Here is a 14,244-nt window from a genome sequence, read left to right as displayed (position 1 = left end):
ATAAAACGTTATAGTAAGCAAGGCATAAAAACGTCAAAAAACATCATAGTATATGAAGGCATAAAAACGTCAAAAAACATCATAGTATATGAAGGCATAAAAATGTCATAAAATAATAAGTCGTAAAAACGTTAAAAAACATCATAGTATAGTAAGGCATAAAAAACATTAAAAATCATCATAGTATAGTAAGGCATAAAAAACATCAAAAAACATCAGAGTATAGTAAGGCATAAAAACGTCATAAAACATCAGAGTATAGTAAGGCATAAAAGCGTAAAAAACATCATAGTATAGTAAGGTATAAAAATGTCATAAAATAATAAATCGTAAAAAACATCAAAAAACATCATAGTATATTAAGGCATAAAAGCGTAAAAAACATCATAGTATAGTAAGGCATTAAAACATCACAAAATGTCATAATATAGTAAGTCATAAAAACATAAAAAAAAATCATAGTGTAGTAAGGCATAAAAATGTCATATAATAATAAGTCATAATAACATCAAAAAACATCAGAGTATAGTGAGGCATAAAAATGTCATAATAATAAGTCGTAAAAACGTCAAAAAAACATCATAGTATAGTAAGGCATAAAAAAAGTTCAAAAACATCATAGTATAGTAAGGCATAAAAAAACATTCAAAATCATCATAGTATAGTAAGGCATAAAAACGTCAAAAAACATCATTATATAGTTAAGCATAAAAAAATGTTAAAAAACATCATAGTATAGTAAGGCATAAAAAACGTTGGAAAACATCATAGTATAGTAAGGCATTAAAACGCCATAAAATGTCATATTATAGTAAGGCATAAATACATCAAAAAACATCATAGTATAATAAGGCATAAAAATGTCATATAATAATAAGTCGTAAAAACGTCAAAAAACATCATAGTATAGTAAGGCATAAAAGAAACATTAAAAAACATCATAGTATAGTAAGGCATAAAAACATCAAAAAACATCATCGTATAGTAAGGCATAAGAACATCAAAAAACATCAGAGTATAATAAGGCATAAAAATGTCATATAATAATAAGTCGTAAAAACATAAAAAAAAACATCAGAGTATAGTAGGGCATAAAAACATAAAAAAAAACATCAGAGTCTAGTAAGGAATAAAAATGTCATACAACATCAGAGTATAGTAAGGCATAAAAATGTCATATAATAATAAGTCGTAAAAACGTCAAAAAACATCATAGTATAGTAAGGCATAAAAATGTCATATAATAATAAGTCGTAAAAACGTCAAAAAACATCATAGTATAGTAAGGCACAAAAAAACATTAAAAATCATCATACTATAGTAAGGCATAAAAAACATTAAAAATCATCATACTATAGTAAGGCATAAAAAAACATTAAAAATCATCATAGTATAGTAAGGCATAAAAATGTCAAAAAACATCATTATATAGTTAAGCATAAAAAAATGTTAAAAAACATCGTAGTATAGTAAGGCATAAAAAATGTTAGAAAACATCACAGTATACTAAGTCGTAAAAATGTCAAAAAACATCATAGTATAGTAAGGCATAAAAGAAACATTAAAAAACATCATAGTATAGTAAGGCATAAAAACATCAAAAAACATCATCGTATAGTAAGGCATAAAAACGTCAAAAAACATCAGAGTATAGTAAGGCATAAAAATGTCATATAATAACAAGTCGTAAAAACGTCAAAAAACATCATAGTATAGTAAGACATAAAAGAAGCATTAAACAACATCATAGTATATTAAGGCATAAAAGCGTAAAAAACATCATAGTATATTAAGGCATAAAAGCGTAAAAAACATCATAGTATAGTAAGGCATAAAATGTCATAGAATAATAAGATGTACAAACATTTAAAAAATCATAGTATAGTGAGGCATAAAGGTGTAAAAAACATCATAGTATATATAGTAAGGCATAAAAACATCAAAAAACATCAGAGTATAGTAAGGCATAAAAATGTTATAGTATAAAAAGGCAGAAAAACGCCATAATATAAGAAAGTGTAAAAATGTTAAAAAAAAACATCATAGTACATTAAGGCATAAAATATCATCAGGTACCACTGTGATATTCTAATCTTCAAATATGCCCCGCTCTTTCAGCTAATCAAATGCTACCATGCCTAAATTGGTTGTCTTGGAGACGTAGCCTTGCGGAGCGCACATCAGAATGACCTAATATTACTTACTTTCACTCACATATTGGTATGGACATGTCTCTACCATCCTTATCCAACCCTTGTGTTCAGCAGCCTAAGACAAACACCTGAGCATTGTCAGCAGACAGTAAACTTATCCTGTTCAAATAGTCCTCACACAAACACACACACACACACACACACACACACACACACACACACACACACACACACACACACACACACACAACAAAACAACATGAACTGCTGGTTTTAAACTCATGAAGATGAAAAAGTTTGAAGAAGTCACTGAAACACTTAGAGTCAGTTCACTCAAAATACAATAGAAATACATTCATGTACTTATATTTACAATTTATATATATTCATATTCCCTTTGATCTGGGACTGTTTCCTCCTCACACCTGGACATGTCTCTGAAGTTATAGTTTGATTCTTCTGAATTTAATAAAGAACAGGGTTTGTTTATTATTTATTTCGTATTATTTGTAATGATAATGATTAATTTCAGCCTCATATTCAGGCAGTTCTGATTGTGTTAAATGTTCCACATTCATTTAACCAACCACCACCGCCTGAGTCTAGCAGGGAGTCAGATAAGGACCCAAAGACCCTGAATCAAGTGTGTGGCTTCTATTTGGAGGCTGAGAGCTGATGAGTCTGGACTGTCAGAGATAAAGAGACAGAGAAATGTCAGCAGTCACACCTCACTCCTCAAACCAAAGACTTTTATTCTGAAGGTCTGCTGCATCATCATATAATCACGTTCTACAGTTTGAACACAGTTTGGATGTCGGAGTCACAGCTAGAGACCTGAGGTTCAGAGATGTTACAAACTTCATGTAATTGTTATAAATTTGTTTCCATCAAAATAAATATTGAATAAATAAATAGAAAGATGTGAGAAGTAAGTAAATATTCAATCAGTCTTTTTAATATTAATAAAGTAATTGTGTCTCTGTGCAATATGAAATTCAGATTAGGAACCATTTCATGATTACTTTGTTTTTGCCACATTTTTATTTAAATTTGAACATCATGAATTATAGCCTTTAACATTTGTATTTTATACTGTAAATGTTATATTGTTTATTATATAACAGCTGCATTCAGTCACAACATAAAGTAAAAAGTAAAATTAAACAAACAAACAAATGCTCCTCTTCTCTTAACAATTGTCAATCTATAGAAAACAGGGTATATTAATTATAATAAAATATAACAAGTGTTGAAAATAATAGTAATGACAGAAAGAGCATTGTTCCCAGAAACTTGATCATCTGTTAAAATTAAACCCTCAACATAGTTAATAAAGAGTCTCCATATATATCTCTACATATAACATCTGTCTTATCCACTGAGTTGTGCTATGTAAGGAGGACCAGTGATTTCACTTTACTTTCTTTTCCTGGATCAAACAGAATCAGTCACTGAATGTTTCTTGAATAAATAAAAGGTGACATTAAAATATCAGTGGATGAGTTGGAGGTCTGTGTTTTCTTGTGGATGATTAAACTCTCGAGGAGTCAGAGAGTCAGAGCTGCTCCGGTGAGGACGAGTCTATAAATGAACAGGTGTCAGGCGTCTTTATCAGCCGGCTGATAAGCAGTGAAACGCTGCTCGTCCTAAAATGGACTTTAACAGCCAAAGGTCCGGAATCTGCCCTCGTGGTGTGTTCACATCCCAGGACAAATTTAGACTTTTTTTTTCTTTTCAGCGCCCGTCTCCTTATTTGGACGAGAGCGACGCTTCATAAAAACCCTCCTGCAGTGAAGAGTCTGCAGTTCTTCATCAGATTCACCAGGGAGAAGACTCTCCTTTCTGTGATTCTCTGTTCTGACTGAGAGGACCTCCACCCTCAACCATGGGTGACGCTCTGATGGCCGAGTTTGGGAAGGCTGCTCCTTTCCTGAGGAAGTCAGACAAGGAGCGTCTGGAGGCTCAGACCAGACCCTTTGACATCAAGACTGAATGTTTCGTAGTCGACGATAAGGTTGAGTATGTAAAGGGACAAATCCAGAGTAAAGATGGAGGTATGGTGACTGTCAAGAAAGATGATGGAACAACAGTAACTGTGAAGGAGTCTGATGTTCACCCCCAGAACCCGCCGAAATTCGACAAAATTGAAGACATGGCGATGTTCACTTTCCTCCATGAGCCCGCCGTGCTGTTTAACCTCAAAGAGCGTTACGCTGCCTGGATGATCTACACCTACTCTGGCCTCTTCTGCGTCACTGTCAACCCCTACAAGTGGCTTCCTGTCTATGACGCTGAGGTGGTGGCAGCCTACAGGGGAAAGAAGAGAAGCGAGGCCCCTCCTCACATCTTCTCCATCTCTGATAACGCCTACCAGTACATGCTGACCGACAGAGAGAACCAGTCTGTCCTCATCACCGGAGAATCCGGAGCAGGAAAGACAGTAAACACTAAGAGAGTCATCCAGTACTTTGCCAGCATCGCTGCTGTTGGTGGTGGAGGCAAAAAAGACACCAGCAAGGGGACGCTGGAGGATCAGATCATCCAGGCGAACCCTGCACTCGAAGCCTTCGGCAACGCCAAAACACTAAGAAACGACAACTCATCTCGTTTTGGAAAATTCATTCGAATTCACTTCGGGACGAGCGGCAAACTGTCGTCTGCTGACATCGAGACGTACCTGCTGGAGAAGTCTCGTGTCACCTTTCAGCTCAAGGCTGAGAGGAACTACCACATCTTCTACCAGATCCTGTCCAATCAGAAGCCAGAGCTACTGGACATGCTGCTGATCACCAACAACCCGTACGACTACTCCTACATCTCCCAAGGAGAGGTGACAGTCGCCTCCATCAACGACTCTGAGGAACTGATGGCCACCGACAGCGCCTTCGATGTGCTCGGCTTCACTCCAGAGGAGAAGATGGCCGTCTACAAACTGACCGGCGCCATCATGCACTACGGCAACATGAAGTTCAAACAGAAGCAGCGTGAGGAACAGGCTGAACCTGATGGGACTGAGGCTGCTGATAAATCAGCTTACCTAATGGGGCTGAACTCCGCTGACCTCATCAAAGGCCTGTGCCACCCCAGAGTCAAGGTAGGAAATGAATATGTCACCAAAGGCCAAAGCGTGGATCAGGTCTACTATGCCATCGGTGCTCTGGCCAAGTCAGTGTATGAAAAGATGTTTAACTGGATGGTGGTGAGAATTAACCAGTCCCTGGACACAAAGCAGCACCGTCAGTACTTCATAGGAGTGCTGGACATTGCTGGATTTGAGATCTTTGATTTCAACACCTTTGAGCAGCTGTGCATCAACTTCACCAATGAGAAACTGCAACAGTTTTTCAACCATCACATGTTCGTTCTGGAGCAAGAGGAGTACAAAAAAGAAGGTATCGACTGGGAGTTCATCGACTTTGGGATGGACTTACAAGCTTGCATTGACCTCATTGAGAAGCCGTTGGGGATCCTGTCGATCCTGGAGGAAGAATGCATGTTCCCCAAAGCCAGTGACCAGACGTTCAAGTCCAAGCTCTATGATAATCATCTGGGGAAGAACAAGATGTTTGAAAAGCCAAGGGCAGCAAAGGGGAAAGCAGAGGCTCATTTTGCCCTGGTTCACTATGCTGGTACCGTGGACTACAACATCGGTGGCTGGCTGGTCAAAAACAAAGACCCCCTGAATGAAACTGTGGTTGGTCTTTACCAGAAATCCTCTCTGAAGCTACTCAGTCTGCTGTTTTCAAGTTATTCAGGAGCTGATGGTGGCGACAAGGGAGGTGGCAAAGGAGCCAAGAAGAAGGGCTCCTCCTTCCAGACGGTGTCTGCACTTCACAGGGAAAACCTGAACAAGCTGATGAACAACCTGAAGACCACACATCCCCACTTCGTCCGCTGTCTGATTCCTAATGAGAGGAAAACTCCAGGAGTTATGGACAACTGCCTTGTGATGCACCAGCTGCGCTGTAACGGCGTCCTGGAAGGCATCAGAATCTGCAGGAAGGGTTTCCCAAACAGGGTTCTCTATGGCGACTTCAAACAGCGCTACAGGATCCTGAATGCCTCTGCCATCCCTGAGGGTCAGTTCATGGACTGTAAGAAAAGTGCTGAAAAGCTGCTGGGATCACTGGACATCGACCACACCCAGTACAAGTTTGGCCACACAAAGGTTTTCTTTAAAGCTGGCCTGCTGGGAACACTGGAGGAGATGCGAGATGAGCAGCTGTCTCGAATCATCACCAGGATCCAGGCTAACGCCCGGGCGCTCCTTATGAGGGCACAATTCGCCAAGCTAGTGGAGCGTAGAGATGCTCTAATGGTTATCCAGTGGAACCTCCGCTCCTTCCTGGGTGTGAAGAACTGGCCCTGGATGAAGCTCTTCTTCAAGATCAAACCCCTGCTGAAGAGCGCAGAGTCTGAGAAAGAGATGGCCAACATGAAGGACGAATTCAACAAGCTGAAAGAAGCCCTGGAGAAATCAGAAGCAAGGCGGAAGGAACTGGAGGAGAAAATAGTGACTCTTCTCCAAGAGAAGAACGATCTGACTCTTCAAATACAGTCTGAACAGGATACGCTGACAGACGCTGAAGAACGCTGTGAACAACTTATAAAGAGCAAGATTCAACTGGAGGCCAAGCTGAAAGAGATGACGGAGAGACTTGAAGATGAAGAAGAGCTGAATTCAGATCTCACAGCTAAGAAACGCAAGCTTGAGGACGAATGCTCCGAGTTGAAGAAAGACATAGATGACCTGGAGCTGACTTTGGCCAAGGTCGAGAAAGAGAAACATGCTACAGAGAATAAGGTGAAAAACCTGACGGAGGAGATGGCGTCCCAGGATGAGAACATCATGAAGTTGACCAAAGAGAAGAGGGCACTGCAGGAGGCTCACCAGCAGACACTGGATGACCTTCAGAGTGAAGAAGACAAAGCTAACAGTTTAACCAAAGCTAAAGCTAAGCTGGAACAACAGGTGGACGATCTAGAGGGCTCGCTAGAGCAAGAGAAGAAAGTCAGGATGGACCTTGAGCGCTCAAAGAGGAAGCTTGAAGGAGACCTGAAACTGACCCAGGAGAGCTTGATGGACTTGGAGAATGACAAACAACAGCTGGAGGAAAAGCTCAAGAAAAAAGACTTTGAGGTCTCCCAAGTCAATTCAAGACTAGAGGATGAGCAGGTGGCTTCAGTTCAGCTCCAGAAGAGGCTGAAAGAAAACCAGGCAAGGATTGAGGAGCTGGAGGAGGAGCTGGATGCTGAACGTGCGGCCCGGGCCAAAGTCGAGAAGCAGCGCTCTGATCTTTCCCGTGAGCTAGAGGACATCAGCGAACGTCTGGAGGAGGCAGGTGGAGCAACATCTGCTCAGGTGGAGATGAATAAGAAGAGAGATGCTGAATTTCAGAAGCTGCGTCGGGAGCTGGAAGAATCCACCCTCCACCACGAGTCTACTGCCGCCTCCCTGAGGAAGAAACACGCTGACAGTGTTGCCGAACTGGGTGAACAGATTGACAACCTGCAGCGTGTGAAACAGAAGCTGGAGAAAGAGAAGAGTGAGCTGAAGCTGGAGCTGGATGACTTGTCCTCCAACATGGAGAGTATGGTGAAGGCCAAGTCAAACATTGAGAAGATGTGCCGTACAATGGAAGACAATATGAACGAGTACAAGAGTAAATATGAGGAAGCTCAACGAACCGTCAATGACTTGACTACCCAGAGGGCCAAGCTGCTCACCGAGAACGGTGAGTTTGGACGTCAGCTGGAGGAGAAGGACTGTCTGATATCGCAGCTCACCAGGGGGAAGAACTCGTTCAACCAGCAGGTAGAAGATCTGCGCAGACAGCTGGAAGAGGAAGTGAAGGCAAAGAACGCCCTCGCCCACGCCGTACAGTCCTCTCGTCATGACTGCGATCTGCTCCGAGAACAGTTTGAAGAAGAGCAGGAGGCCAAGGCTGAGCTGCAAAGAGCTCTGTCCAAATCCAACACTGAGGTCTCAGCATGGAGGACAAAATATGAAACCGATGGGATCCAGAGAACAGAAGAGCTGGAAGAAGCAAAGAAGAAGCTGGTTCAGAGACTGCAGGAGGCAGAGGAGGCCATCGAGGCTGTGAACGCAAAGTGTTCATCACTTGAGAAGACCAAGCACCGCCTCCAAAATGAGATTGAAGACCTGATGCTGGACCTAGAGAGATCCAATGCAGCGTCTGCAGCACTGGACAAGAAGCAGAGAGCCTTTGACAAAGTCTTGGCAGAGTGGAAGCAGAAGTTTGAGGAGTCACAGTGTGAGCTGGAGGCCTCCCAGAAGGAGGCTCGGTCTCTGAGCACTGAACTCTTCAAACTGAGGAACGCCTATGAAGAGTGTCTGGATCAACTGGAGACAATGAAGAGAGAAAACAAAAACCTCCAAGAGGAAATCTCTGACCTCACTGACCAGCTGGGGGAGGGCGGCAGGAGTGCCCACGAACTGGAGAAGATCCGGAAGCAGCTTGAACAAGAAAAAGTCGAGCTCCAGTCGGCACTGGAGGAGGCAGAAGGTTCCCTAGAGCACGAAGAGAGCAAGATCCTGCGAGCCCAACTCGAGTTCAACCAAGTGAAGGCCGACATGGAGCGGAAAGTGGCGGAGAAAGACGAGGAAATGGAGCAGGCCAAGAGGAACTACCAACGCATGGTGGAGTCTCTTCAGTCCTCTCTGGAATCTGAGACCAGGAGCCGCAACGAGGCCCTGAGAGTGAAGAAGAAGATGGAAGGCGACCTGAACGAGATGGAGATCCAGCTCAGCCAAGCTAACCGGCAGGCAGCTGATGCCCAGAAACAACTCAAGAGCCTCCAGGTGTTCCTGAAGGACACTCAGCTGCAGCTGGATGACGCCCAGCATAGCAACGACGACCTGAGAGAAAACATTGCTCTCCTGGAACGACGAAACAATCTGATCCAGGCTGAGCTGGAGGAAGTGAGAGCTGCCCTTGAGCAGACGGAAAGAAGTCGTAAACTTGCTGAACAGGAGCTGACGGACGCGACGGAGCGAATGCAACTGCTGCATTCCCAGAACACCAGCCTGATCAACCAGAAGAAGAAGCACGAGGCAGACCTCCTCCACCTGCAGAATGAGATGGAGGAGGCCATACAGGAGAACCGCAACGCTGAGGAGAAGGCGAAGAAGGCCATCACAGACGCAGCCATGATGGCTGAGGAGCTGAAAAAGGAGCAGGACACCAGCGCCCATCTAGAGCGCATGAAGAAGAACATGGAGCAGACCATCAAAGACCTGCAGCACCGTCTGGATGAGGCCGAGCAGATTGCCATGAAGGGCGGCAAGAAGCAGCTCCAGAAACTGGAGGCTCGCATCAAAGAGCTGGAGAACGAGCTGGAGGCAGAGCAGAAGAGGGGAACAGAGTCCATCAAAGGGGTTCGCAAGTACGAGCGGCGCATCAAGGAGCTCACCTACCAGACCGAGGAAGACCGCAAGAACATGGCTCGCCTCCAGGACCTGGTGGACAAACTGCAGCTGAAGGTTAAGTCCTACAAACATGCAGCTGAGGAGGCAGAGGAGGCAGCAAATACCAACATGGCCAAACTCCGCAAACTGCAGCACGAGCTGGAGGAGGCGGAGGAAAGAGCTGACATCGCTGAGTCTCAGGTGAACAAGCTGAGGGCCAAGACCAGGGACGGATCCTCCAAGAAGGGCCTGGACGAGTGAGGACATCCCAGAGTCCAAGTCGCAGGTGTGTTCATTAGACCAGATAATCACTCTCTAAAGAGTCAGCACACGACAAAACAAGACTTATGTAACATAAGGTCCATTAACTAAAGGTCCACCTACTAGCTCTTACTGAAGCTCTCAACCAGATCTCATGGTCTTCATCAGAATTGTCTGCACACTCTTCCCCAAACATAAAACCAAGTTCCACTCTGGAATGTGACAACTAAACAAACGCCATCCTCTGATGAAGACAGTGAGATGTGATTGAAAGCCCTGAAAAAAGGCCAGTAAGTTTGACATTGTGTCGGGATGTTTTTGTTTTTACTTATCACTGTTTAATATCTGAATCTGTTTTGACAGATCTTCCTGTTTCTGGGAGACTGGGAGGATACAGCTGAAATGAAGAGCAATGATTGTTTTATCATCATCATCATCATCATTATTGTATTATCATTATTATTATTATTAGTAGTAGTAGTAGTAGCAGTTGTTGTAGTCATCATACTAATCACTGATCACTGGTCATGGTAAATTGAAAAAACAGAACATGTAACTAAGATCGTCTCTTTGGAGGTTCCCTGTGGTTCTATTAGGAATGATTAATGGAACAGGTTCCTGTATTGTTTGTATCTGTATAAAGATGGAGGTTGGTATACATTTCTGACAGCAGAGGGTGACAGAGCAGCGCAAGAGAGGAGAGGAGTATTGTGGCCCTGAGAGCTCAACGCACTGCAACTTCAGAAAACATCTTCACCAATTTGATACTGGAAGTGCTTCCAGGGGACACTAAAAGGTGATGCACCAGGCTTGTTGTCACAAAGCATTAAACAACAAGTGTGTCTCAATTCAGGGCTGCATCCTATGGTGGTCTAGGTCCCCTAAAAACACTTCCTGCCGTGTTTGCAGCACTTGTCAAACTGATGAAGATGTTTTCTTAAGGTGCAGTGCTTTGAGCTCTCAGGGCCACCATAGAGGAAGGACAGCGAGTCGATTCAGACTCCGTAACAATCAAATGAAAGATTTGTAAATGTTTAAAGTCAGTGAACTGTCTGTCCTGTTGGTCAGCTGATCACTGTGGTTCACCTGCAGGTTAAACTGTTGACGTTGACCTGAACCTGAACCTGAACCTGAACCTGAGCCTGAGCCTGAGCCTGAGCCTGATAAACCCAAGACATGATATAACGGTAGCTGCAACAAAAACAGATTTAAACATGTGACTCTGTTTCCTCCAAACAAGTGAAATTTGTATTGATTTTACTCATTTTATATTGTTGATAAAAAAAACAACACATAAACATTAGTCGTAGAGCAGGTAAGAGCCTGCACCCAGAAACTATCAGGTACCAACAGAGGCTTCATGATCAGCTGACCTCACAACCAAGGTTCAGGTGTGCAGCAGCGCCCCCATGTGGTCACCTGCCACCTGACAAACAGATGTTAAACCACCTCAGGGGTTTTTGTAAAATCAGCTGTTGATTATTCTTCAGGACAGCTGATCCTCACTCTGTGACTGAATCAGAATCTAAAACAAAAACAATTATTTATTACATGATGGACAGGAAGTAACAACACAAAACTAATATTACTGGAGGGAAGAAACATGAAATGTAGTAAGTGCTAGTATTTCATGAGCAAGAGAAAAAAATTCAAATCAAAATAATAAAAATAATGATAATAATATCAAAAAATAAGAAAATAGATAATAAGTAATAATAATAATTACAAAATATGAACAAACAACAAGAGATACAAGGGGAAACAATAGTAAAAATAATAATAAATTACAAATCCTCAGGTTGATTCAGGTCCAGGTTCAACTCCGACACTCCACAGGGTGAAGCGCCAGATATTTAATCTCATTTTCTTTATCATTAAATTCATCATTAAATCTGATGTTTACCAGTCCTGTAATACTTCAATCATCCTGGAAAATCCTGGAACAAACAGCTGTTGTCTTACATCACAGAATCACTTCCTGTAAAATCAGATTATCACACGCTGTCCAGTGAAATCACTGCTTCTTTACCTGAGGACAGAACTGAGCCCTGATTGGTCAGTTGACTCTGCCGTGATGATGAATAAAGGGCTGAGAGGGAGATGATGTTTGTGTCTTTATGTCTCTGCAGTGACAGCTGAATATCATGGCTGTGGTTTTCTATAAAGAAAGAATAACAGATATACAGCTGAAGAAAGGACAACAACACATTCATTTTCTGATATGCTTCATATTACCAACCTAGCTAACAACAATACAAACAAGTAAATAATCAAATGGCATAATTACAATTCTCTCTCCTGGGTCATAAACTGTTACAACCTATAGATGTTGTGGAATAAGGGAAGCAACATTTAGCTGATGTTATCAGGCAAGTTATACCATTTATTATTCAGCAATCAAAAAAAGTTTACAAACACAACACAAATGAATCGCATAAGGCAGAAAACAAAGGGAAAGGGCAGCGGGTGGAGCCAAATCACAAAACAACCAGAACAAGCCACGCTTCCTAACCTGACCAATCCCCACTACTACAGAAGAAAACAAACAAAAATAAAAACACTACCTCCAATCTTACCTGTCGAAACAAAATACAATCTAGCAGCCACCCATTAATCCTAATGTTGCTAGACTGAAAATAAAGAAGACAGGAAAATAACAGGTTAAACTAAACTAAACTAAACTAAACTAAACTAAACCAAACCCTAGAGCTCATGATCCTGCAACTCCTGACCTAGTGCCACAACGAGTCAACATCCAGTAACAATCACAAATATCAAAGTTAACTCCTGGAGAAAGAACTATCACACACGTCGAAACTTTCAACAAAGAGGCACAGAGGCGGACTGCTCAGATCAAATCACGGCCCACCCCTGCCATTACCACAAGGCAGCTTTTATACGGTTGAGGACGGGACCAGGCAGGCTTGTGATAGGCGGCTGGGACCAGCTTCGCAACAGGAGAGGGACCAGCTGAAAACGAGGAACACCTGGTTAGAGACACAGAGGAGCAGTTGTGGAGGCGGTGACGAGGAGGAAATCCACTTCCGGAGCAGTGGATGACAGGTCGACGCGGCCTTAATTCATAAAGGGAAAGACTGCACCATACAACATAACACAACAACAACGGGAGCTGTACCTGGCGCCCATAACATGAAAAAGTCCAGGTTTCTCACTCTCATGATCCCTGGATGACATCACTGGTGACATTGGAATAACACTTCCTGCCATCTGTGATTTGTGTTAAATCGTCCCGCTGACAAACTTGCAGGATGCTTTTATTTTGAAACTACCAGCATGCTACGCTAGTTAACTTCAACAGAAGGTGAACAGATTTCTGAAATGAACACTGGGGACATTTCCAGTTCAATACATCATTAACATATCCAGTGTTGACCATGGTAACTGTTGTATATTAAACTATTGTGAAGGCTGACTGACAAAATGACGACTCCCTTCCTTTGAAACAGTTGTGAAGTAAACACTTAACAGCACAGGTGATAACAACAGGTGATAATCATGAACACAGTTTAAGCTCCACATATTTGGATCAGACAAGCTGAGGCAGGTGAGACAGGTGTAATGTGACCTCACAGGCACAAGCCCTGCTCTCATTAGCATAGCTAGTACATAGCTAGCACATAAACAGTGACTTCTTCACATGAACTAACAGACGTCATCCACCTGCGTCAGCAGAGAGGGATTCAAACCAAATGAAGCAGTAACACTCAGTGTTTCGTTAAAGACCGCAGCTCGTCAGTTCACGTATTAACACGACTCCATTTACTACGTGATGGAGGAGGCCGGCAAGATGGCGGCCAGCATACTTGTTTTGCGTTGAGCTCCGGAAAGTTTTGAGTACCAACTATAGATAAAGGCTGTATGACATCAACTTAACGGACTATTATTCCCGGAAGAATGACATAACTAATGCATTAACTCAATACAGAACTTTTATCAACGGGAGAAATAGACTTAACGTAGATTACCGCAACCAAGTTTAGCTAGTGTTAGCTTCCCTACAAGGCTGCCAACTCTCACGCATTGGCCGTGAGACACACTCATTTGAATCACTTCACACGCTCTCACGCCACACCCCCGATTTCTCACGCTGAATTTCGTCTGGGCCAGAGCTATAGAGATAGATCTATCTGTGATATGCCATGAAGAAGCTGCCTCTGCGCATCCGGGCTGGCTGACCATAGCCACCGTTTTCGGCTATAAACATGTACTAAATAACGTCGTTGCGAGTAAACTCTGGATGTTCCCACTTCAGGACACTTGGATTGTCGCGGACGAGCAGTACAAAGTTTTTGTGTTCAAAGTATTTTCGCTGCAGGACTGGCTCACCGGGGGTCTCTAAATGGACTTTTTTGGAAGAAAAAAGCACACATGATATTGACT

General features: G+C 42.5%; 1 pseudogene; it reads left to right on the top strand.

Annotated features, from left to right (window-relative positions):
- The first annotated feature begins 4,038 nt into the window (after positions 1-4,038).
- On the top strand, positions 4,039-9,843 carry LOC111231667 (annotated as a pseudogene).
- The last annotated feature ends 4,401 nt before the right edge of the window (positions 9,844-14,244 follow it).

The sequence above is a fragment of the Seriola dumerili genome, unplaced genomic scaffold (genome assembly GCF_002260705.1).
Source record: "Seriola dumerili isolate Sdu_G_001 unplaced genomic scaffold, Sdu_1.0 BDQW01000312.1, whole genome shotgun sequence".
NCBI lineage: Eukaryota > Metazoa > Chordata > Actinopteri > Carangiformes > Carangidae > Seriola > Seriola dumerili.
The sequence above is the reverse complement of the archived record's forward strand: the minus strand, read 5'-3'. Positions and strand labels throughout refer to the sequence as shown.